The 24,103-nt window shown below is 27.5% G+C and overlaps 1 protein-coding gene across 2 annotated transcripts in view; it reads left to right on the top strand.

The window, feature by feature from the left end:
• The window catches only part of LOC113555126 (protein artichoke-like), a 197,687-nt gene that overhangs the window by 76,536 nt on the left and 97,048 nt on the right, over nucleotides 1-24,103 (top strand). For both annotated transcript variants that reach the window (XM_026959459.1, XM_026959460.1), the window contains exon 3: nucleotides 18,863-18,900. The gene's annotated coding sequence lies outside the window, so the exon portion shown is untranslated. The remainder of the gene's footprint in view (nucleotides 1-18,862; nucleotides 18,901-24,103) is intronic.

The raw sequence follows: 24,103 nt of genomic DNA, 5'->3' as shown, positions 1-24,103 counted from the left end.
TGTTTTACAAAATGTAGCAGCTACTTATCGATTAATTCGAGAGGATTTCACTTAATTCGAGGACTGGGGTGGTAATAACCCAGTGGCATACGCGGATATGGAGTAGGTATAAACCGAGGAAATATATATATAAGTGCGCGTGCATGCGTTATATTAATGTACATAGAATCTCTACGTTTAATCATAATAAACGCATTCGTAAAGAGGAGTATACAACAGTCGCATCGCAGTACACTCCCGTAGGTTACGGATCGTAACTATAAAATTTAACTATCTCACGTAGGTACGAAATTTAATTGAAACATCTATAAAACTCGAACGTCGTCCCTGAGGATCATTCAATTGAATTAAAATGTCCTAAGCAATAAAAAAAAATAAAAATAAATAAAAGATAAAAAACCAAAAAGAAAAAACCCGAAAAATCTTTTCCTTCTTAACTGTCTCTGTATATGTGTTCATTGAATTATTAATGTTAGTTGCCCAGCAGTGCAGTATAGAGCAGGTTTTTATTATGTGCCCCAGAGCCTCTTTTAACGAAACCATTTTATTATCATCAGCTCCTCTCGCCACGCTGAAAGGTAGTATTTTATGGCCGCAAAGGTCTGCAAATGAATAATAAGTGAGATTGTCGTTTTACCCGTTAATATCTTGCGTGAATCTCACTTTCCTTTTATACAACTACTAACTACTACTTTCATTTCTTACACATACAACCACAAAAAAAACATAATCCCACCATAATAGTGTATTTAGTAATCTTAATTCCCTAGAGTTTGCGTGCTCTATTAATTTGAAATCTCACGTTCAGTTTTATTTTTTACCATAATAATAAACTATATAATGTGATACTGATGAAAATCATCATTTAACTACGTATAAATATTATATGATACTATATATCGTTCATGTAACATTAAACATTGAAGTACGTAAAATACAATTTGATACGGTTTAACTACGAACTCAACTAAAATAGAGGATTTTGAGTATGAACTTACAAACCATCAAATTCCGATTGCACCACTTTGTTTTTGAAATGCACAGAAATTGCAATAGATTAAAATTATATAAAATACGTTTAAAATAATTATTATAATCATACATTTCCAATTTGATACTGATTCAGCGCTGAAACAATTATTTATTATAGTAAAAGTATAGAAACATTAAAATTATTTTTGATAAATAAAAACTGAATTTTACTCAAATTATATTATATTTTGCATCATATTACACCCATTGTATAACACACCTTTACTAGGTAGGTATATCGCTCTAATTAAAATATCATGATGAGTTAATAATGACCAATAGGTTTTCGCGTTTGATATTACTTAGGCAAGACAAATTCAAACGGGTCTCGGAAAACCTAGTTGTATAAAAACGTTTATATCATACTATTTTGAATTTCTACTATCTACTATTTTGAATAATAAAGACAAATTTAATAATAATAATTATGATTATAATAATTTATTTAAAAAAATATATATTTATGTAACCTAATTAATTATAATATATCTTATATCTGTATAAAATTATAACCTGTTTATAACTAATGGCCTTTGTTGTCAATGTTTTTTAGATGAATAAAAAAAAATATATTTTATGTTATATGGTCTTTATGATATAAATGCATAACATTTTACACGTAACATAATAAACGGATCGTATAAATTACGCTGTTGTTGAATATAACATAATATATAAATTGACACCTACGTAATAATATTGTATATTAGGTATCCCTTTGTATATTTACGAGATTAATATAATAAAAATAAAAATAATATAATAATTATAACGCCTACGCATGTAAATAGACGCAAAGGCTGTGTTTGAGCGAATTAGCTATGTTATATCGCATTCGTTTAAAACACAAAGGCGGATATTTTCCATGTTTTGTACGTCAAATACGCGTGCTTATTGGTATAGATTTGTGCGCATTCAAAATCGTAAATATAGTTTATAGGTATAATATTTATAATACACGTAGTTACGACCTTTAAAACTGATTACCCTTTGAAACGTCGTTTACTCAATGCGATTATAATATCCGTATGTTGGTGATCAAAAGCATTTTATCGGAAAATAATAATAATATCTAGTAATAACTACGGCATACGTATAATATTATAGCAGTATTGTGGGTGGCTCCTCATAAATGGCGATAATAATACTAAGCATGTCTAAATAATCTTATATCTGTCGGTTATACCGCTGCGCCGTCGTCGCCTGCGTGGTCGGTCTTCTTATTCTCCCGCCGCATTTGCGCACTGGAGGAAAGCTTTTTATACCCTTCGGGCTGCTGCAGTGTGTTCTCGTTTATCGGTAACATTTCCAATGTGAAACCGTATTTCTCTGATTAATAATATATTATACATACTATCTTGTAAATTGTCTTATTTGTGATTATTAATATTTCAATACTATATGTTTATATGTAAATGGTATTATTGTAGTGCAATCATTGTGCTACTAGACCCGTACTCTTACCAAACAAATAAATAAATATCTACTTGCCGAAAACATCATACGATGATGTAACCTATTAAAAACTTTAGTAATACGTTATATAAAATAATAAACCCATACGATATGGCGATGTTGTTATTAAACAGTGACGACGCTAACTCCAGCTTATAGTAGCTATCTGTAACAAGTTAATTACCAATGGGTTTTTAATATAGTTACCTAGTTTATTTTGAATTTAACCCCATTTTTAAACCTCAATAAAATTTCAAAAAAATACGGTGTATGAACTTTTATCACAGTAACGACAAATCAAAAATCAATTGATACATTTTCATCAGACTCGAAAACAACAGCATTTTTTCTTAACATCAAAATAAGCTAGTTAATTTTTTTTTTTATATTTAATTATTATTTTACATACATTATCAACTAATTCCTTCTTAAAGATAAATCATAATAATATGTATCAATGTATATTGTATAATGTATCATATAGAATAAATATTATCATGCATATTATGCTATTTTAATGATAAATATTTCATCTATTCGGTTGTTTTACATTATAAATTGTAAGAGTCATTATAATAATTATAATTTTTAAACTTATTATATTTAAATTTAAATAAACAAACATTATTGTTTTCAATTTGTCTTATGAAATATATTAGTTTAACGCGTGCTATTGATGGTAAATAAAAACAAAGAAAACCGTAAACATCCAATATTGTATCTCATTTTTAAAAATTTTTATGCTCGGGTATTCATTTTGGGTCTCAAAGTAACAGCAATAAAAATAAAACATATAAAGAACAATTCGAATCTCATGGCGGTCAACGTGATGATAACCCACAATATATTATTATTATTATAGGTATGCGTACAAATATATAATAAAACGCGAAACAACAAAAAGTTTGGACGGCGTAGGTGTTTAACGCTTTTGGGTAATCGTACTAGTTATATATAGCTATATAACTTTGTCGTCGACGTCGTCGTCGTCGTCGTGTCTAATTAGTACAACGCGTTTCCGCGTCCGCTACACCGTCCCTTTCACGTATATATATATAAGTATTATATAATATCATGCACACGCGTACACGCACACACACACATACACATATACGGTATTATAATTGTTTTTTCAACAGCGGTTGACGTTAATTGAATCATTAAAACAATGCCACCGTCGACACCGCCGCCGCCACCGAGCTTTGGAAACAGTCCAAAAAGGGTTTGGATTTTTAAGCACAATGGAGCACCCGTTATTATTGCTTTGTTATAACGCTTTCAACTCTCGTTTCCTTCGCCATTCGTATTACCTACGTACACCACCGCAGTAATGCCTATCGTCGGGCCACGCACATTTATTATGTTTTCGTATTCTTTCTGCGTTTTTATCGCTTGTTTTAATTCGTACACAGTATGCTAAATCGTTACAATCGAATAGTGTCGGTACCATATTATTGTATAATATTATAATAATACATTTTATTGGCGGGTACAAAATATACACACGGGAAATGTAAATTTTGATTTATAGACGGTACGTCAGGACCGCGGATTAACTACCATTATTATGCGCATTAAGGAGGTATACCCTGCAGTGCCTAGGGCCAATGACTATACAATCTATTCACTACATCCCCGCCGTTTAAATTTCCAAAAACTATTTTGGTAAATATTTGACGCTTAAATAATAGTTAGTATACTAAGTTGTTTTGTTTGTATGCTTTTGGTTTAACCGTGAAATCAAAAATTAAGCGTGAGCTGTAGACGTCATGTGCATTATTTATAGATAACGAAAATACTTATTTTATTTTATTTTTAGATTTTTGCTGAACTAATATTTAACATATAATTTATTAGAATTTATTCACACGACGATTTCTCAATGTTTCAAGTCATCTGATTATACTCAAAAATCAATTTTTGATATCGTTCATATCCGTCAACATTGTGAAGTTCTATAATATACATAAAGTATATAACACTTGTTCTTTTATTTAAAAAAAAAAAATGTTATATCATTTTTTAATTATTTATTTTTAAATAGTATTAGTCATGCATCATGCTTATGCGTTATGCTTTGTAGATATTTATTCATTAGGCATAATTCGATTTTAATGTTTGCTAAACGTATTTTACTGTGACTTACAAAATCAATTTGAATCGTATTTACTATAGCTAATTTTATTACGAATTTGATAAATTGTTTTAATTTAATTTTACTGTCGATTATTGTCCTTTTAGTTACTTACTTTTCCAGGGCTAATTTATATTTGCTCTTTAAAATATTTACAAGTTTTTTTAAAAAAAGATTTAGAAACCAAAATAACCGTTATTCTTTTAATTCAAAAGTTGCCTTATAATTAAAATGTATAAATATTTTGTGTCAAAATATGTACAGTTATAACTTAACAATAAATAGGTTACGATTTTAGTGCCAACATTTTACAACTTATATCAACGATTGGCAAATTATAATGTTTAAAATCCTTAAAGCTAATAAGTAGGATACACCATTAAAAAAATTCTTCATGGGTAAAATTTCAAAATTCAAAGTAGTTTTTTTTTTACTTTAATAAAAATACAGAAATGTTTGGCGGTAAAAAAAGTCAACCGAAATATTAACTATGATTTATTGGTTATTAACACATTTTTGAGAATATCTAGAGAGCTAATTAGATCATTATATTATTTCTTCTTTATAATATAACAATTTTTCTGTTAATTGTTACAATTAGGGCTCGAAAGTTGTTGCATTTTCATGTTTTTTTTTTAACCGTTAGATTTATTGCTAAGTGAGCTAGAAATTAGTTTTAAGACACTACGAAAATCATATCAAAAATGTATAGTGCATATTTTTGCATATTTAGTGGTTTTTAGATTTTAAAGCATATTTATTAATTTTACAATTTTTTAGAGCATATTTTATAATTTATGTAGATTTACTATGAAAATTTTTAAATAAAAAATAAATACATTAATATTGAGAGATATTATTAGATATTCTTGTATCGTATTTTTTTTTTTTTTAATTATGATTAAGAATTAAAAATCAGAATTATTTTTATTGCTTTGCTTTTTCCGTGTTTATAATATTTTATAAAATATTTCTACAAATAATAATTGTGTGTAAAAAATAAAATATAAGTGCATATTTTTAGAGCATATTTGCACTTTTTTAAGCGCATAAGTGCATGTATATTTAGTACTTTTTATGTGCATTAAGTTCTGAGCCCTAGTTACAATATATAGGTAGGCTATGGAATCGTTAAATCCTTAACATTCTATTTATAATGATTTTGTATTATTAATATTTATAATAATCTACTACTTATACTATTTATTTATATAATCAATAAAATAATGATATATTATTAGCATAACTGAATAAACCAACTAGTAGCTCTAATATAAATATATTTTTTTAGGTATTTTCAATTTAGTAATTACTAATTATAATGTCTTAAAAATGTGGCCCCTTATGAGGACGAAATACCCGCATGTGTTGTCTTTGTTCAGTTGAACACATTTTGTGATGATAGCTTTAATATTAGAATAAATTTACCTATCATCAAATTTAAAGGCAGAATATTATCTACAAAATAACATATGTTTTATTGATATTATCATTTTAAAGTGAGTTATGAACACTTTTGAGTAGTAATATTTTACATAGCTATATCTCGCTTTAATGAACGCAAATTTGGTATGATGTATGTTAGTAAGACAAAGACAACACATGCGGGTATGGCGTCCTCTTGGGTTGTTGTATATAAGTGCCAATAAATGGTTTAATTGGAAGAGACGTGTTCACAGTACAACATCTAGGCAGCACCGTATTTAGGGGTGGACGATCACGGCTCAAGTCTTAGACTTCGAGTTTGGAAAAAATAATAATAGGAAAACTGATTTAAAAAATGATATTATTTCATATCATTATAAATCTTATGTTTGATGGAGACATTAAGTAGCTGTAGGCATAATTAATATGTAATAAAGAATGACTATTTAGTACAATAAAACTAATAATTAATCATAATACTATGAATAATATGATAGAGCAAATATGGTAGGATATTAGGACTGAGTGGTTAAAGTTTATTTAAAAAAAACCCTTTAGAATTATTTTGTATCTTACTTTGTATCTTAAATTGCTTTTTGGATACCTCTATATAACTGATATAAAATAATATACTAACCGGCTATAACTCGATCACTATTTTGTCAGCTCCTGTTGAACGATGGATGTATATTCTGAAATCTGTTAATATTTTGTATAAATTAATCAATTAATATAAATGTTAAAAAAAAAATACACAATTGTTGATAGAAATATATGGTATGTGCTTCTTGCGTGAATCCTAAGGGCAACCACCTAACGTCGACGCGCATATTATGGTGATCGTGTACGACAGTACAATATTGCTAGATAAATCGATCGTCCTAAAGTAGTAGAGGTACATGGTTAACGACGTCGAATATAATATTATTATTGCCATAATATTATTGTTTCCCGCCACCGCTTCGCCCATAAATCCGACACAGTCCCCTAGCCCTGGTTTCGTTCTATACATGTTTATATCTGAAACAAAAGCGGCGCCCGCGTATCGTAGACAGGACGTGCTGATATTGATATATATGTTTACCATGTCATCCCGTCGCTGCCGATGTTTTATCTCCGGAAATTATTTCAAATTATTTCGCAGCAGTACCTATGTAATAATAATATAATATTATATAGTACTTTTTTCGATTGTTTACAACAAACATATTATTCTACGGCCATACGCGCGGAAAAGGAAACAAATTAGATACGATAAATATATACATATATGTATATAATGATATATAATCTACACGTTTTGTATTATTATTATTATTGCTGTTGTTATAATTTAATTTATTTATTACCATTATTATTACTATAACTATTTTTTTCTTTTATTAAAATTCTATATAAACTTTACGAGTCTGGGTGAATTTTTGGGATATAAAAATAGTAGGTATAATAATACTGCCGATTTATTCATAAGCAATATACTTCTAACTTTACTTATCTGCAGTTCATTTATTTGTAACGCAAACTATATTATACAATAATATTACGCGTCCGAAAATATTTCATTTTCGTTTAATATAATATTATGCAAATTTGTACAATATTATTTTCCCTTGAAAATATATTTTGCCATGTGCCCGTATTTATAGTATATTTTATTGAAATACAGTTTTGCTCGTCTTATCTTTTAATATTAATCTGATTTATGAGCTAGATATTAGATATAATGAACATACTTTTTTTCTTTGGAATTTCATGCTTTATACAATTAATTTTAATGAATAAGCCATTAATAACTTTGTGGCCTAATCTATAAACTTAGCAGTATTCTCGTGGCTTATTTTACATTATTCATTATATTATATAGAATCATATAATTCATTGAATAATTATATTAATCATGCCAAAAATCTTTGTGACGTGAAAATAATACAGTTAATAATCAAGAAATGTATTCGTTGGACATTTTTTTTTTTGCTATTAACTTAGTTTTAGTATAATTTATTGATAAAAACAAACTTATATTTTTAAACGAATATGAACATTTTTGACAAATTTCGAATAGACTATCGTTTAGATTTAAGTTATTTAACAGCTAGAAAAACAAATACTTTTTTAAACTGTACCGAATGAAGTTAATGTAAATGTCATTAAAATATATAAATATGCATTTATATTTTCGTATTTTTAGATAAAATATTATAATAATATTCCGTTGTTTATAATCAAATATTTTTTAATATAATTTAATGAAATTTAAATATTTCCGTTAGATATTTTATTTCCATAACTTAATTATTACTCTTAAATATTTAAATAATAATAAACAATATTACACTATTTAAGTGATATAATACTTTATTTATTTATATATTGTAGGTATTCATTTCCTCTTTTTGTAATCATAATATTATATTATACCGTTAATCAATTTCAAGACTGATATTAATCATTGTACCTATACCTATTATATTTTTATAATCATGTTGTGTATTTTATAAATATTATCGTATAATAATATCAGTTGTCATTGAAAACATATTATATTCTAATATACTATAGTTATTCTTATATTATTAGTAGATTAATCTATATACATTAATTTATTATTGTTATTTTAGATGATAATTTTTGTTATGGTTATTTTTTTTTTTTAATTTTAAACAGTTGCTGGTAATTATTTTATTTTTTTGTGATAATACTACTGACGAGATGACCTACAACATTTTAGGGCATTGTAAATCACAGAGTTAATTAGCATATTTTGTTACTTTAATAACCATGCGTATATAAATTACTAAGATATTGTTTGTGCCAAGTAAAAATTTAATTCTTCAACAATTATGTGGATGGATGTTAACTGTATAACGAAACGTCTGTCGTTGCCATCCGGCTTAAGTTCGTTTAGACAAGAATAAAACAGTGGAATATACATCGGTGTAACTTCTCTTCACGGTATGAAAACTTCGCCGGTAAACAAATTTCCCACAAATGGAGAGTTATTATATTTCTCGAGAAGTTTTCTACGCCGCGAATTGTTTGCTGAAAATTGCAAGTGAATAATATATATTTAAAATCCGTTTGCGATTTTCGTTTCGACCATAACGATAACAATTATTACTCGCGATAGCGATATATATATATATATATATGTATTACTTTACGAATCGCCAACCAAAGAAAATCCACTAACCACCTCCTGACTTTAATTTAAAACTTACATAACTATTATTATTACTTATTAATATTATTTACAGGGTGATCCACGAAGCGTGCTTATTGCTTATCCCATTTTTTATTTAATAATTATTGTTTTCAAATTCTAATTTTTGAAGTCTTTAATAAACTATCTTAAAGACTATATTTTCAATTATTTAGCTTTTTGATACTATACAAGGAATATTTTTAGGCAATACAAATTGACTTTTTATGTTCAAATAAGAATCATCTTTATTTACTTTAAATTCTTATTTAATGACTTTTTTTTTAAATTGTTGATGTTTCCATCTATGTAGACTAAATTTTCAACGAATAGAATTGAGTTTTTAACTTGCACTAAAGATAATTAGTCCACGGTAATGAGTTTGAATGATATAGGAGCTATGATGATTTAAAAATCAAGTAATTAATATCAACTAAATCCAATATTAGATATTTTGATTTATATTTTTATAAAAACATTTTTAAAGATATTTATCCTTATTATACGCATTTATTTTTTAAAAACTCAAACTATACCCGTTTGAATTTTGATACAGATACATGAAAATTATCTAAAGAGACATCTTATTAATAATTAATTGAAAAAGAGTGATGCTCTATGAAAACAATTTTATCGCCACAGGTTACATCTTAAATAGCAAAAATGTCCAAATACTTAAGGAGTAATCTTAAAAATAATCTCTAAAAATCAAAATTTGAATAAATTCATTATTGAAGAAAAAATTGGAGTGTGTATTCTTGGTGAATCTCTCTGTATAAACTTGGTGGAAAAAAACACAACTTATTTAGAAGTATTCGTATACTGTTTTTATCATTTGAGTTTAGATAAACTATTATATAAGAAAGTACCTACCTATATGAAATATTATTGTGATCGATATTTTTTAATTTTTTATGCGTGAATGTGTAATACATAGTAATCAAGTTTGCTAGAAAAAAAGTTATCGACGGAGACAAACTCGATGAGACTATAAATGATCGCATACCGGTTGTGGTGAGGGGTGAATTGTAGTGCGGCACAAATTGAAGTTTTGTAATTTTCTGGCAAAATCGTTGAATACAATAAAACAGTGTTGAAGAGGAGGGTGGAAATAGTGCGGCAGTAGGTACTTACTGCGAAACGAAACCGAAATGAGAGCGGTAATGGTTACGATGGGGCTGGCGAGCAAGAAGACGCGTATGTATATATGTATATTTAATACACCACAGAAGCGTAATTAACAGTAAGGGGGAAACGCTTGACATCCCTCGGTGGTGGCTTTGGGTAAATTATTTGTTCAGTCCTGCGTAATTTTTGATATAGTTTGTCTATAGTCTATAGATTCTGCAGAGCATAGGGACGGCGAAAAGTTGATAAAAAAAAAAAAAATTGTACAACTGTCGGCATTGCATGTTACTGTAAAACATGTATAGTTTTCGTATTAAAGCGATTATCCTATAATGATAGTAATAATAATAACAACAACAATACACGGGACACATAAATATCTGTGCTATAACTATCCTTTATTTAATAATAATAATAATAATGTCAATAATAACAATTACATAATGAATAAGATTTGAAAAATCAAAAAAATTATGAACCTATGTTTTTAGTATGTAAACCAATGGGCTCTATTATCGATAAATTATTGTGTAGAAATTAAGATCGGTGACGGAAAAGTGGACGTAATAATTCTGAAAGTTACAATTATTACTCCGTCGCACATCTTTGTAGGTTTATATGTACGGAGTGGAATGCCTGATATCATTCAAAAAAATTAAAAATTATAAAAGTGAAAAACATAAACTCTTTCAAAAATGTTCTTGCAATGATTTTAAGATGTTATAAAACAATATTTTCAAAATTTTTGATATTTTTCTTGTGAATGAGTGTTTACTGTTAAAATATAACACTACCCTGTAAAATAGTACATATTTAATATACTTACCACCAACACAACCACTGTATATACATATAATCTATTGGACTTTTAAAAGAGTTATAAAGTATCGGGACAAGTGTCTCTTTTGATGCATTTTTAATCGTATTTCTTTTTGTTCTTCAATCTTTTGTCTAAGTGAATAATTATATTGCTAAAATGTACGTGCGCTTTCTATACATATATTTAGTTATTACATATCCATGAAGGACGACGGTGATATTTACATACACTTAACAAATTTAAATGTTTAATTTATTAAAATAACAGTAGGTAATTATTTTTATTAAAACAAAGAACGAATTATATTATTATAAATTATAATTGATGGTGTAAACTGAAATTTTAAATTTGTTTTATTGTTTAAACATGTTTCTTTTTATTTTATTTATTTGTATTTCATATTTTTTTAAATTGAATAGCTAATGATGTACTCTATCGTTAGAATGTGGTTAGTTTTATTTCTATGTTATAAAATCTTTATAACCTATTATACAACAATGTTGTTCGATTGAATATTATAGTCCATAGATTGTTTTTTTTCCAAACTGTTATTTTTATTTATATCTACCACACAGAACAGAATTAAGCTTATACAGGATGGTTCTTTTATCAAACAACACTCATTATTTCAAAAAGTATTAATGTTTTTGAAAATATTTTTTTATATAGTTTCAATTTGTTAAAAACAACGTTTTTATTAAAAATTTATATTTTTAAATATTTTTTATCCTTATAATTTTTTAAGTTTTTTACTTTTTTGAATGAAAACATAGTGTTTTAATTTCATATTCCAAACCAGAATAATTTTCTGAGTATTTTGATACATAAAATTCAAATTTAGGGTGAGTAGTTTATGAGTACTTAAAATACTCAAAAAATTATTCTGCTTTGGAATATGAAATTAAAAATCCATGTTGTCATTCAAAAAAGTAAAAAATTTAAAAAAATATAAGAATAAAAAACATTTAAAAATATATATTTTTTAATAAAAGCGTTATTTTTTTTAACAATTTGAAACTATGTAAAAAAATATTTTCAAAAACATGAATACTTTTTGAAATAATGAGTGTTGTTTGATAAAAGAATCACTCTGTATATCACAGTTGACAATAGTTAATCAATTTCCATAGATCAACTGCGTTGTTAAAAATATATTAAAATGTATGCCTTAATGTTCTGTTTGCATCATTTATTGTTAATTTATTATTTTTATTGATTTTTCTGATATACTACAATAAAATTTACCCGAATAATATTTAAAATTTATTCGAATTGCTGTATGTAGTCTGTCAAGTTTTTTGAATGATTTAAAGTCCAAAAATGTAAGTTTCTAATATTATATTGTTGATTATTTTTGAAATTAATTTACAAAATTTCTGTTTTGATAATCGTTGACCTTTTAGTAAATGGTTTCCGGTTCTATTAATAATATTACATCAAATCGTTTCATTTTATTATTATGGTGGCTTTGTATAACTGAATTGACGTTTCCGAAAGATCCTTTGTTCTTTTAACAATGATTTCGTTGAATCAATGACGTCCCTGGTCTATTTAACAATATACTGGAGTACGTGATTTGTTTGGAGAGGTGCGTGTAACAGATTTATTCTAATGAAGTGCTTAAATTTGTATAATTGCATTCCATAACTCTATAGATGTGTATATGTACGTATTTATAAGTGTATCATAGAGTATTGTATGGAATATTTGGTTATAATATATAAATACACATAACCGATGGATATATTCATTACTAAATTTTATTCGACCCATTTGTTTGCATTAAATGAAAAAAAATCTATTCTTGAACATACAATGGTGATTTTTATTAATGTTAGTTTGTAGTATATTACTATTAATATATTAATTTATTGAGAATATTTTGCGTTCCAGCCATACAAGCAATTTTCCCTCTATTGACCATAACTCCATATAATATTATTTTAAGTGCATTTTAATAACCAATTATATTTTATTTGCTTTATCATACGTTTCCACAATATACTTTAAATCCAAGCAACCATGGATTAATTTACAAATATAAATAAATATATTTTTTATTAATTTAAAAATGTTAATTTATTGTATTTTTTTTACTTTTTTATTACCTATTGTTATAACAAAATAAAAAAATATTATTAAAAGACAAATCTGTGTTTGATAAAGTTACTATGACATTCTGTGTCATTCTGTGTCCCATGGGACAGTTTTAGAACGATATCCAACAACTGTTATATGGAACCCCCGTGATATTTTTAGGTGAATTACCTATAATTTTTAAATCACCCTTACCCTTGATTGAATTTTAGATAAGGTACTATACTTAATAATTCTTTAAGCCTTATACTCATAAAACACAATATGCCAATTAATATTTGTGATAAATATAATGATGTACTTTCTCTTAAAAAAAGTTTAAAATTGATCAAATTCATAAATAATGATTATGTCATATCCATACAATATTATAATCGAAATTTTCATTAAATGAATATCATGCATTTTCAGTTTTTTGTGAAATGGTCTTTGAAAAATAGGGTTGTGTATGTGTATCTAATTCTAATTTATAAAATAATAATAAATACTAATATTTAGGTACAATGATATAAGTACATTTTTTATTACATGAATAATAAATCAACGGTATTGTTATATAGACAATTGAACTATTGAAGGAATAGTTTTGTATATTATAGCTTAGATATTATAGATACCTTCAAAATTGCACACAAAAAATATAGTGGATCCTGAGGATCACTCAAGAGGGGGGGGGGCGAATTTTTAAAAATTAAATTACTTATTTTTATATAACCTATAATTTATAGGAGGCTAATTTTTTGCATTATTTCACGAACTAATGCTCTATGTGTTATAAGTAGTATCAAAAAAATGAAAATATCAGCTTTCAGCTCAATTTATAATATAAAAATAATGTGAAAAATACGGCCCAAAGGGGGTAGCCCCATCACCCCCTTCGTATCTGCCCATGCACTAAGTGTAAAATAATGATTTATATTTTATAAAATGGATATTATTTTTGAAGTATTCAACCGCACTGTGGAGGTGACACATTTAGGCAGACATGTAATAAATTGTTCTTTATATACAAATCAAAATTTCAATTTTCTTCGATCATTCAAAAACATTATCCGCTAACAGTTTAAAATACGATATGTTTATTTTTATTAATTCGTACCTAAGCTTATTATTTATTAATATAATATATTATATACATATAAAATATAGTATAGTTTTATGTACCTTAATGTTGAAGTAATTGCTTAAGTATTTCAATATTGTTTTCATTTTTAGTAATTGAATACAACTGGTTTTTATTTTTTTTAAATATATTATTTTACTACATTACTTAACATACATATGATGGTTGAACTATGAAATAAAATAGAAAATGTTATAGCGTAATAATATATAAAAAAAGTCAGTTGTGTCTCCGTTTTATCCTCTCTGGACTGAAAAATAATGAAAAAGACGTAAAATAAATTACAGATAAATTTAGTTATATTTTATTCTTTCATAAAACTGCATAAGCCTTTGTACAAGTCTTATATCCTGTATATATATATATATATATTATATATAATACATACATATATATATATATATAATATATATATTAAACGTAGCCAGTAAATTGGGTTGGATAACAATTGAGATTGAGATTGCACCAAATGAACCCTTCGCACACCCTTCATCTGTAGACAGAAAAAGTTTGGGTCGTTTGGTTCTCGTCCAAAAAATTGCACGCCCATAACATTCAGCAGGTCGATCAATTGCCTCACGTGCCTTTCATCTATATTAAAGAACAAAACGTTTAATCAGTTAGGTACTATAAAAATAAGTCTATGAAAATTTCAAATTTTCGAAGTCAAAAATATTTAAATTTTTTTAAATTAAAAACTTAACTAGAATGTACATCCAACACATTAAGTACATAAGAAAACATTTAGCATTAGAATAAAAACAATGAAATATTTTATTATGCTTAATAAACATGTTTTAATTTTACCATGTAAGTTACACTTTGTACTATATTAAATTAATCTTGGAATTTAATATTACAAAATGTTGGTTTGATTATTATTTAGTTTGACCATGAATTTACGAGTAATACGGCTTGTATAATTATTACTGAATTTTAATTGGCTCACGCGTAAGATATTAATTTAGTAGAATAGTATTATTATAAAATAATTATTCATTTTACTTATTTGTATATAATTTGCTATCCGAAATGCATAGACGGCTTTTTGACTACATCAATTATGATGTTGGGATTGGTATTTTTAATATTACCTATGTAATGGGAATTCATTGGTATTCAATTATATGATTTAATATTCAATCTACTACAATTCCTTACATATTATGACATATTATGCTATTTTACTTTGGAATTTTATCATATTCATTAATTATTTAGATAATGATATGAATTAATGGTTATTAAGGAAATTATATTATTGTAATCAGAAAATCTACTTCAATATAATATTATATAGCTAGTGTTGTTCTATCAATTCGAACCTTTGAAAAGTATTCTTTGTGTACAGCTTAAGTATTGTTGGGATAAATCGCATTTCGTGTGGCAAAGAACTAGTTATTCTTTATAATGGTTTTGTAAAAGTATGTGTTGGATTAGAACAGGGCAAATCAGCCACTACCGGAGGTTTTTTTTTATTAATGGTGTATTTGAAACAAAGCCAATCAAATACATAACTCAAACCTTTGTTAAAACACGAACAACTCTCCTTTTATTTATTTTTTTACTCAATATACAATAAAGCAGAACTAAAACACGAAATAGGAAATGTGTATAATAATGAATAAAAGTGTTTAAGAATTATTTTGAGCATAGTTATTAAATACAGTAGTGATGCCAAGATTTGTTCTAAGAAAGGATCTATTAGTGTCTTATATAATATAGGTATACAATGAGATGGAAGAAAAAAATAATAAATAAATAACTAATATATTAATGAATCAGGTTATATTTTATGATTTTTGATGAAAATTCGTCAATATTAAGCTGGTTATCATCAAACCTATTAATGAATTATGAGAGTTTGATAATTTATTTCTTAAAATGCACGAAAAGTTCCTTTCACATCCAACCGAGGACATAATTGATATCGTACAAAGTTCATACACCATACATCTCTGAAAAGACTATTTTATATTTATTTAAAAAAAAACCATGTAATGTAAAAATATAATTTGATTTAAATAATTTATCAAAATAACTTATGTGTATAAATGTGTGATTAATCATGTATTAAGAGTATATAGTTATTTTATAAATACAAAATTTGTCTTATAACAGTAAGTAGGTACCTCAATGTTATTGTAAATAACAGCGGTGTTTATGTTTTCAACACTTTTTGTTTTCAATTAAATTTATTAAAATCTTTTGACCGGGACATTAAGATTGTTTCAGTAGATTGTTGAAATAAATTGACTTATCTCTCTATATATAGTGGATATATAGTATCAAAGACATATTTGTGTTAGAACCCGGAAACCGGAAGCTGATAATGGCTATTGGCGACTGCAATACTGAGCTCTGTCCCATTTCCAGTCGATGTTCCGAAAGTTTGGCCAACCCAAGGTGAATAATCACATATAATCTGGACTGTAGCACAAGCAAGGTCAATAAAGAACGACATGATATTCTCCCTAAAACACCATATTATCCGACACCCTTAAAATATAAAGTAAAAAGTTTTTGTTTTTTTTTTTTTAACTTGGCAGTCGGCTCGCCCTCATCTCATCTCTGGCCAAAGTCCAGTTTTTAAAACGAGAGAGAAAGAGCTAGATACAGGGAAAAATAAAACGGAAAGGTATATGTATACGGATTTTGGACTTTCGTTGTGGAGGTCAACTGTACTGTAATACTTTTGGATCAATAATCGGGGTACTCATTGTTACAAGGGACATCATTGTTAAGAAATATACCTATTTCTATTGCATGGTACTATACGTATTTAATCTATGACAATATAATATACAATATGTAGGTACCTCCCATTCACTTTTTAGTTTATATTAAAAATAATAATAAAAAATGTAATGCTTAAGTAAGATTTGTAAAGAGTATTGCCGGGGGATTAGAAAACATTAATCAACTTTACCATTACGTTTTTGGTATACATATAGGTGGGTATATGGTATACCCACTCCCATTTATGAAAACATAATTATATAAAAACACTCCGATGTATATACATATATATATATTATATATATTTCCTCCATTTAGTTTTTTGACATTTCCCGTGCACCAATATAAAACTTCCATAATATTTTATTATATAACATCGTAATTTAATGATAAAGAACGTTAATATTTTTTCTTGTTAAACTTGTCGTATTATATATATTGTATACGATTTATAAAATAGACTTACTTATACGTTGTAGCCAACACACACCATTACATTTTCATTTCAAATGAGTTATCTGACCCGCTTTTATCTTATTCTAAATTAACTATAGTTTTTCGCTGGAAAAAAACACAATTAAGTCTCACGCTCTTTGAACTAAACTTTTTGCTAAAGGTTGTTTCTTCTTCTAAAGAGATCGCAAATGAACACATATCTTTGAAACTCGAAAACGCTTATCGTTTTATTGTTTTATTTATTTATTTTTTCGTTTGTTTTTCAACGCATAATACGGTGTGGACTAAAACAAACTTAAAAGCGCGTCGAAAAACAGATAACGAAAAACAAAAAAATTGAAAAGATTTTTAGGCACACAACGCGATACACATTAACGTTGTAGCGATCTATCGTCGCGTATGATGAATTGAGAGCTGTACAGCCATGGATGTGTATGTACATAATTACACGACGACACGTTGGAGTGGAGAGTGCGTGCCTTTTCTCGTTTCCCTACGATTTAATTTCAAGTCTGAAACTTTATGCGTATAGCGTGTATACTTCAGTGTACGCGTATAGAACCGCACCCTATAGGTGACGCGTGCGGAGAAAAGCCACACGAAATAAAATAATATATTATTACGTTATCGTCTTGCCGCCGCCGCCGTCAACACCCACCAAAAGCTACCTATCCATATGATATATAACTATAGGTATAACGTTTGAATATAATAATAATATACGTATACACACACACACACACTCGTATTATATTCGCACGCGAAGTCTTGTTGACAAACAATCTCTTGAATATGTAAATCATACACGCCGTTCCGATTCGAGGGTTTTCGAGTTTCACTTAGGTAATTAAGACGTACGGCGTACGTCTTATACTGTAGCACGTACGCATGTATAAATATAAACACATACACACACACACACATACCTGTGCACCTCCTTATCGCCCGCGTTTATCGTAAACGCCATTAAATACTCAAACCCTACCCCCCGCGCCGCATCTCGTTCGTATATATATATTCATATATACGTGTAATATACTTCAGAGTATATACAGCAGTTGAATAGTGTATATATAATATAACGTGGATGTGTCGCAGAGTTATTATATACGTATACATGGCCGTTGCCCGCCGTTTCGAAGTAACGCACTCTTGTACACGCGAATACAGTTTTCCGGTTGATGGCGAAATAATAATTAATACGTGTTACGAAATAATAGTTATTTAAAATAATGATGATATTTTTTTTTTCAGATCGGCGGCTGATGTCTTGAGATTTCAACACGTATCGTGTAAGTACCCGTCGTTTTTTACACACACACACACGCACACGTATAATTGCTATTATGTATTATATCATAATGAAAAACAAATGTGTTCAGTATTAATGTGTAGTACCGCTATATATGCCTATACAGAATTTCTAGTGGTTTTAGACTTTATTCTCATTATTCGCATCGAACGAGTTTTTGTATTTTTAATAACGAGAAAACGTTCGTGTTTTTATTTGATTAATTTAATGGAGGTGAGAGGTTCGCTATGTTGTATTTTTATATTATAACGATTTATTAGCTTTTTTTAACGATTATGACTGTGTTCATTGTATATACTATGTAGGTTAAGTGTAAATTGTAAGCGTATACAGCGTTTTTTCAAATTATTTTTGTAGTGATTTGACTACAAATAATAAGAACTTCAGAAATTTGACACATTGGAAAATAATCAATATAAAATACCTGTAAAATCACATACCTGTGTATAATATAATAATTATGTTGCGTGTGATATAAGAAATAATCCGTTTATTACTTAAAAAGTATTATATCCAATATAATTACGATAAAATGTATTTATTTCACTTATATTTGGTAATTTAATTTTAAAATCTTGCAATTTACATAATTTGGATACAAAATATATGCTTTGTTTGTTTGATAATAATTAGGTATAGTCATTTTGTATCAGACCCAATATTAACATATATTTTTATGCAAAAATATTATCTAACAATTCAATTACGATATGGATTTGTTAGCATACAGTAGGTACCTATACCTACAGTAAGTACTAGTTAATTGAATTGGCATTGTAAATTTTAAAATACAATTTCGGGTAATTTAAATATTTGTTCTCTTGGTTTTTTCCGTAATCAATCTATCATCAAGACAGTAGAGGGGCTACTAGTCAAAAACTAATATCTATATTCTAAACATACCATTTTTAGCCATGGTTGCAAATTATTGTTATCGTACTTAAAAATGTATATCAATACGTTATCAAACAGTCTCCATGTTAATATAAATAAATTATGTATATTATATGCGTGTATAATAATATATCAAAAATTCCTCATAAACTTTGACAATCAATTATACGAACAAAATATGATTTGTGCACAGGCTCTATTGACTGTTATAATTGTTATATTCTTGAGATAAGTACAAATATTATTTTATTTATTCAGTTATTCAAAAAATGACTGACCTATGAAAACTTTACGTATTTTGCTTACGCTAATGTTTCAACGCCAATAAGTTTTATACGATCGCCGGTAGCTCGTTATAGAATGAGTTGCATATGAAGTATTTTCGTGTATGTATTTGTTTTTTTTTTCACAGAAATCGGTATCGGCCAAACCTAATAAGGGGCGTGGCCATATAGTGCAGGATTTTTTGGTTAAAGGTTCTTGGAGAGCAGCTTATATATTAATCTACATACAGTAGGTAGGTGTTATAGGAACAGACCACAAACCGAGTGCAGTGTTAGCGTGATATTGATGACCGATGAGTGATGATATTCCGGTGTTGTAGTGGTTGACTCCGCGTCCACGTTGATTTTGTGATCGTCAAAATTCTGCAACGACCGTCACGGGTCTGATCCCTATAACTCTGCGAGCAAAGCTTACACACATACATTTTATATATATATATAATATGACGTGTTATGTAATTATACTGACGGGACGGATAGTTTCACTCAATAATCGCGGTCACTGATAAAGCTCATGTACCAGTATATAATATATATTATAGATATGTATAGAATATAAAACTAATAATGGAAATTCTTACGGTAGTCTCGCAAATTCCTATGTGTACGCGCAAGCGTATACATAGGTATATAACCAGGATATATTATGTCGTCACCGCAGCTGACGTTATGATAATATTCCTAATAATGTAATACGGTCGATTCACAGATACACTGTTATAATATATACGGAGTGATTCGTTCAACTTGCTATAACGAAATTCGTTTTCTTGTATTTTGTAAAAAAATAATTACTCATTTACCATTATAATATTATAGTACTGCGGTATATACTTTTAGGAAAAAAAACATATTATTTTTTTCACGATTTCGTTTTTACGTATTTATTTTAACTACAAGCTATACCTAGTTTGTATTTCGCAATCAGATGCTGATAGAAATTTTATAAATATCGAACATACTTAAATGGGGTTTTTTTTTTTTTAAGTTTCGACACGTGCTCCATTTAATATGCGTTCAATATTTTCTATAGCTTTTTACCTACCGTAATTTTATGGCGATCGTCTGAACTTTGTGAAAAAAAGTGTTACAAACACTTTAGATTATTTAAAAACACAAAATCCAACATAGGAAATTAGTTTAGCATGGACCGTCCTGTATATACATTGCACTCGTATACGCATAATGCGGTGCTAGTGTTGTACGATATTATAACGACGATACCTACGTATAATATATTATAGCTAGATGCGCGTTGTTCCCGGCTACGGAGTACAATTTTTTTTTTTTTGCGAAATTTATGCGAGACAGTGCCGGCGAAGCGGAGGGGGCAGTGTCGGATGCTTCGTTGGTCGATTTTTAATGCGGTCTCTAGTTGTGCCGCCACCGCGCCTGTTTACGTCTTTGTGAACTTCCTAACGAGTTTCTCGGCTGATTTACATGTAAAACGCGATGTAAATCACGGGCTATTTTATACGGTCGAATTAATATGTATACAATATATAGAACACCATCGAAGTAAATTGAGTGCCCGCAAATGTACCTCTGCATAATATAATATTATGGTATATTATATTTTATACACTATATGTAGCATTGTATACAGTTTGATTATACTAATACAATAGGTATATAAGTAACGCATAGTATATACATCAGCAAAAAACTACCACAGCGATGATTTTACAGAAAAGTCAGTTGCAAACCACAAAAATAATACAATAAATTTGTCTAAAATATTCTTTTTTTTTTTATAACATAATCTATTATGTATTTATCTATTACAATAATTTCAATTAATGAACATTTCCATTAATAAGCATACAATTATAGATGAAATGGGGGTTAGCAGTTCTAGAGCAGAATATATTGCCAGGACCCAAAACAAATAAACAAGAAATACATTTTTCAATTATAAAATAACTCATTAATTTTTAAAATTGTAGAAAATTATAACGTTTGACGCTAAATAATAATAAAATCAATAGTATCTATTTAAAACTAATGTACTTTTAATTTTTTACGGTGTAAATTTAATATTAATTTGCCGTAACATCACTACGACTTTTGAAGTATAGTAGTATAATACTAATACCCGACTGACGTCGATTGATTGCTGCCCGTGCAATCAACGTTGATCGCTGACTGATAAAAAAAAATAGATATTTTACAACCATTACAACCTCTCATTTATTCAAATATTATATTATTATATTTTAAACGCAAAAACAGTATAAACAATTTTTTTTTTTTTTACAAACATTTAATTTAAATTAAAAAAATAAAGTTCTATATTTTGTAATTTTTTTATGTGTAAATTTAATTTAAATTGTTGACATTATTGTTGAATAATAACAAATCTGTAGGGTCCTAAAATTTGTTTTATGGAGCCTCTGAACAGTAGATTACTGAGTCAAGGTACTAAATCCAGCCCGGAGTGCAATAAAAAAAAAAAAAAAATAGTTTTTAATATACCAACTTACTATTTGTTGTATACAAATTATCGTCCATCAATTGTGTTGTTGAGAATATCAATTATTATTTTAATTTGTGATACTATAACTAAATTTTCAGGAATAAACACTAGAACTAGACTAAATTAATTCACATAGATATTGTTCGCTTAAAGGTTAAACAAAAACTATTTATCACTATGGTGTAAAATAAAATTGTATAAGATTTTATAAAAAACAATTTTAATTTACCAAATAAATTTATACATGGCTCTTTTTATGAACTACACTAAAATATTTTTTTTTAAACTTAAAAAAATTAATATCATTTTAGCTACGGCCACTAGTAGTTAAGACTCACAGTAAAAATGCATACGTCTGCAATATGTTTCAATCATTAAGTGGTAACTGTAGCCGTTTTTGGCGACAGCAATATTTATTTTTTTATGACGTGTGAGATCCTGTTTTAATTCGACGTATTGATTACACAATGATAATTGTATTACAGTTGTATTACGATAGCTGTGTAACTGTTTTCGCCTCAATAAACAATACTGAAAATAATCAATTGATTGAATAAAAACATTAAATAAAAGTTAAGCATATTTTTCGAGCATGTCTATAGATAGTTGATCTACTATACTGATTTAAAAAGTTAAATAATGGTAAACAATAATATATTTCTATGAAGCTTGACAGCGTTGTGAAGAAATTCGGTCGATTATTTTTATAATAATGCAAGCATAGTATAGGAATAACCGGTAGATTATTTTTATATGCTATAAAATTCTGTTTTATTTAGTACATTTCTTAGGTTTCTAATAATAATACCCGTATGGCCGTATAGGATAACTAAAACAAATAATTTATTGCGTCATTGGGTTTACAATGACAAACATCCCACTGCGTAGTTGTCGTGTTTTTAGGTTTATATACTTTTTTTGAAAAACTTAATGTTTTAAGTGCAATATCCGAAAGGTAATGTTTCTAATAAACGTATTGTAACATAATATAATAATAGTGTAGTGATCAGTTACAAAAACGTCGAACATTTTAAAATAGTCAGTTTTGTTTTATTTTTATAATGTGTGTTAAGATGTATAAGTATATAATAATATATCATCAGACTATTTAGAAAGAAACGTGATTAAAAAAAAAAGTGTATTGACTGATATCATCATTGTTCATATTATTTTCCAGTGATTATTTTTCAATAAAAATGCATATCAAGTCGAACAAAATAGTCCTAAATCCGATAAAAATAATAATATTAATAAGCGGTTGTATTTCCTAAATGGCAAAATGCGTATCTCCGTGAAATTTGTTCTCAATTATAGCAATGGAAACAATTTTGAATAAAAAACCGCATCTTCCATAAAATATAGAAATTTTACAAAAAAGACCTACGTCTATTAAAAAATTCTCTGACTAAAATACTTTATTCAATGAAACAAAAGATATTTTGCTTTTTGTATAATTTGTTAAACAGGCTGACGAATTATTGCGGGTTGTTACTCAAAGGAAGCAGCCAATCTCAGATGACTCGGTTACC

This window comes from Rhopalosiphum maidis, chromosome 2 (genome assembly GCF_003676215.2).
Source record: "Rhopalosiphum maidis isolate BTI-1 chromosome 2, ASM367621v3, whole genome shotgun sequence".
In the NCBI taxonomy this organism is placed as follows: Eukaryota; Metazoa; Arthropoda; class Insecta; order Hemiptera; family Aphididae; genus Rhopalosiphum; species Rhopalosiphum maidis.
The sequence above is the reverse complement of the archived record's forward strand: the minus strand, read 5'-3'. Positions and strand labels throughout refer to the sequence as shown.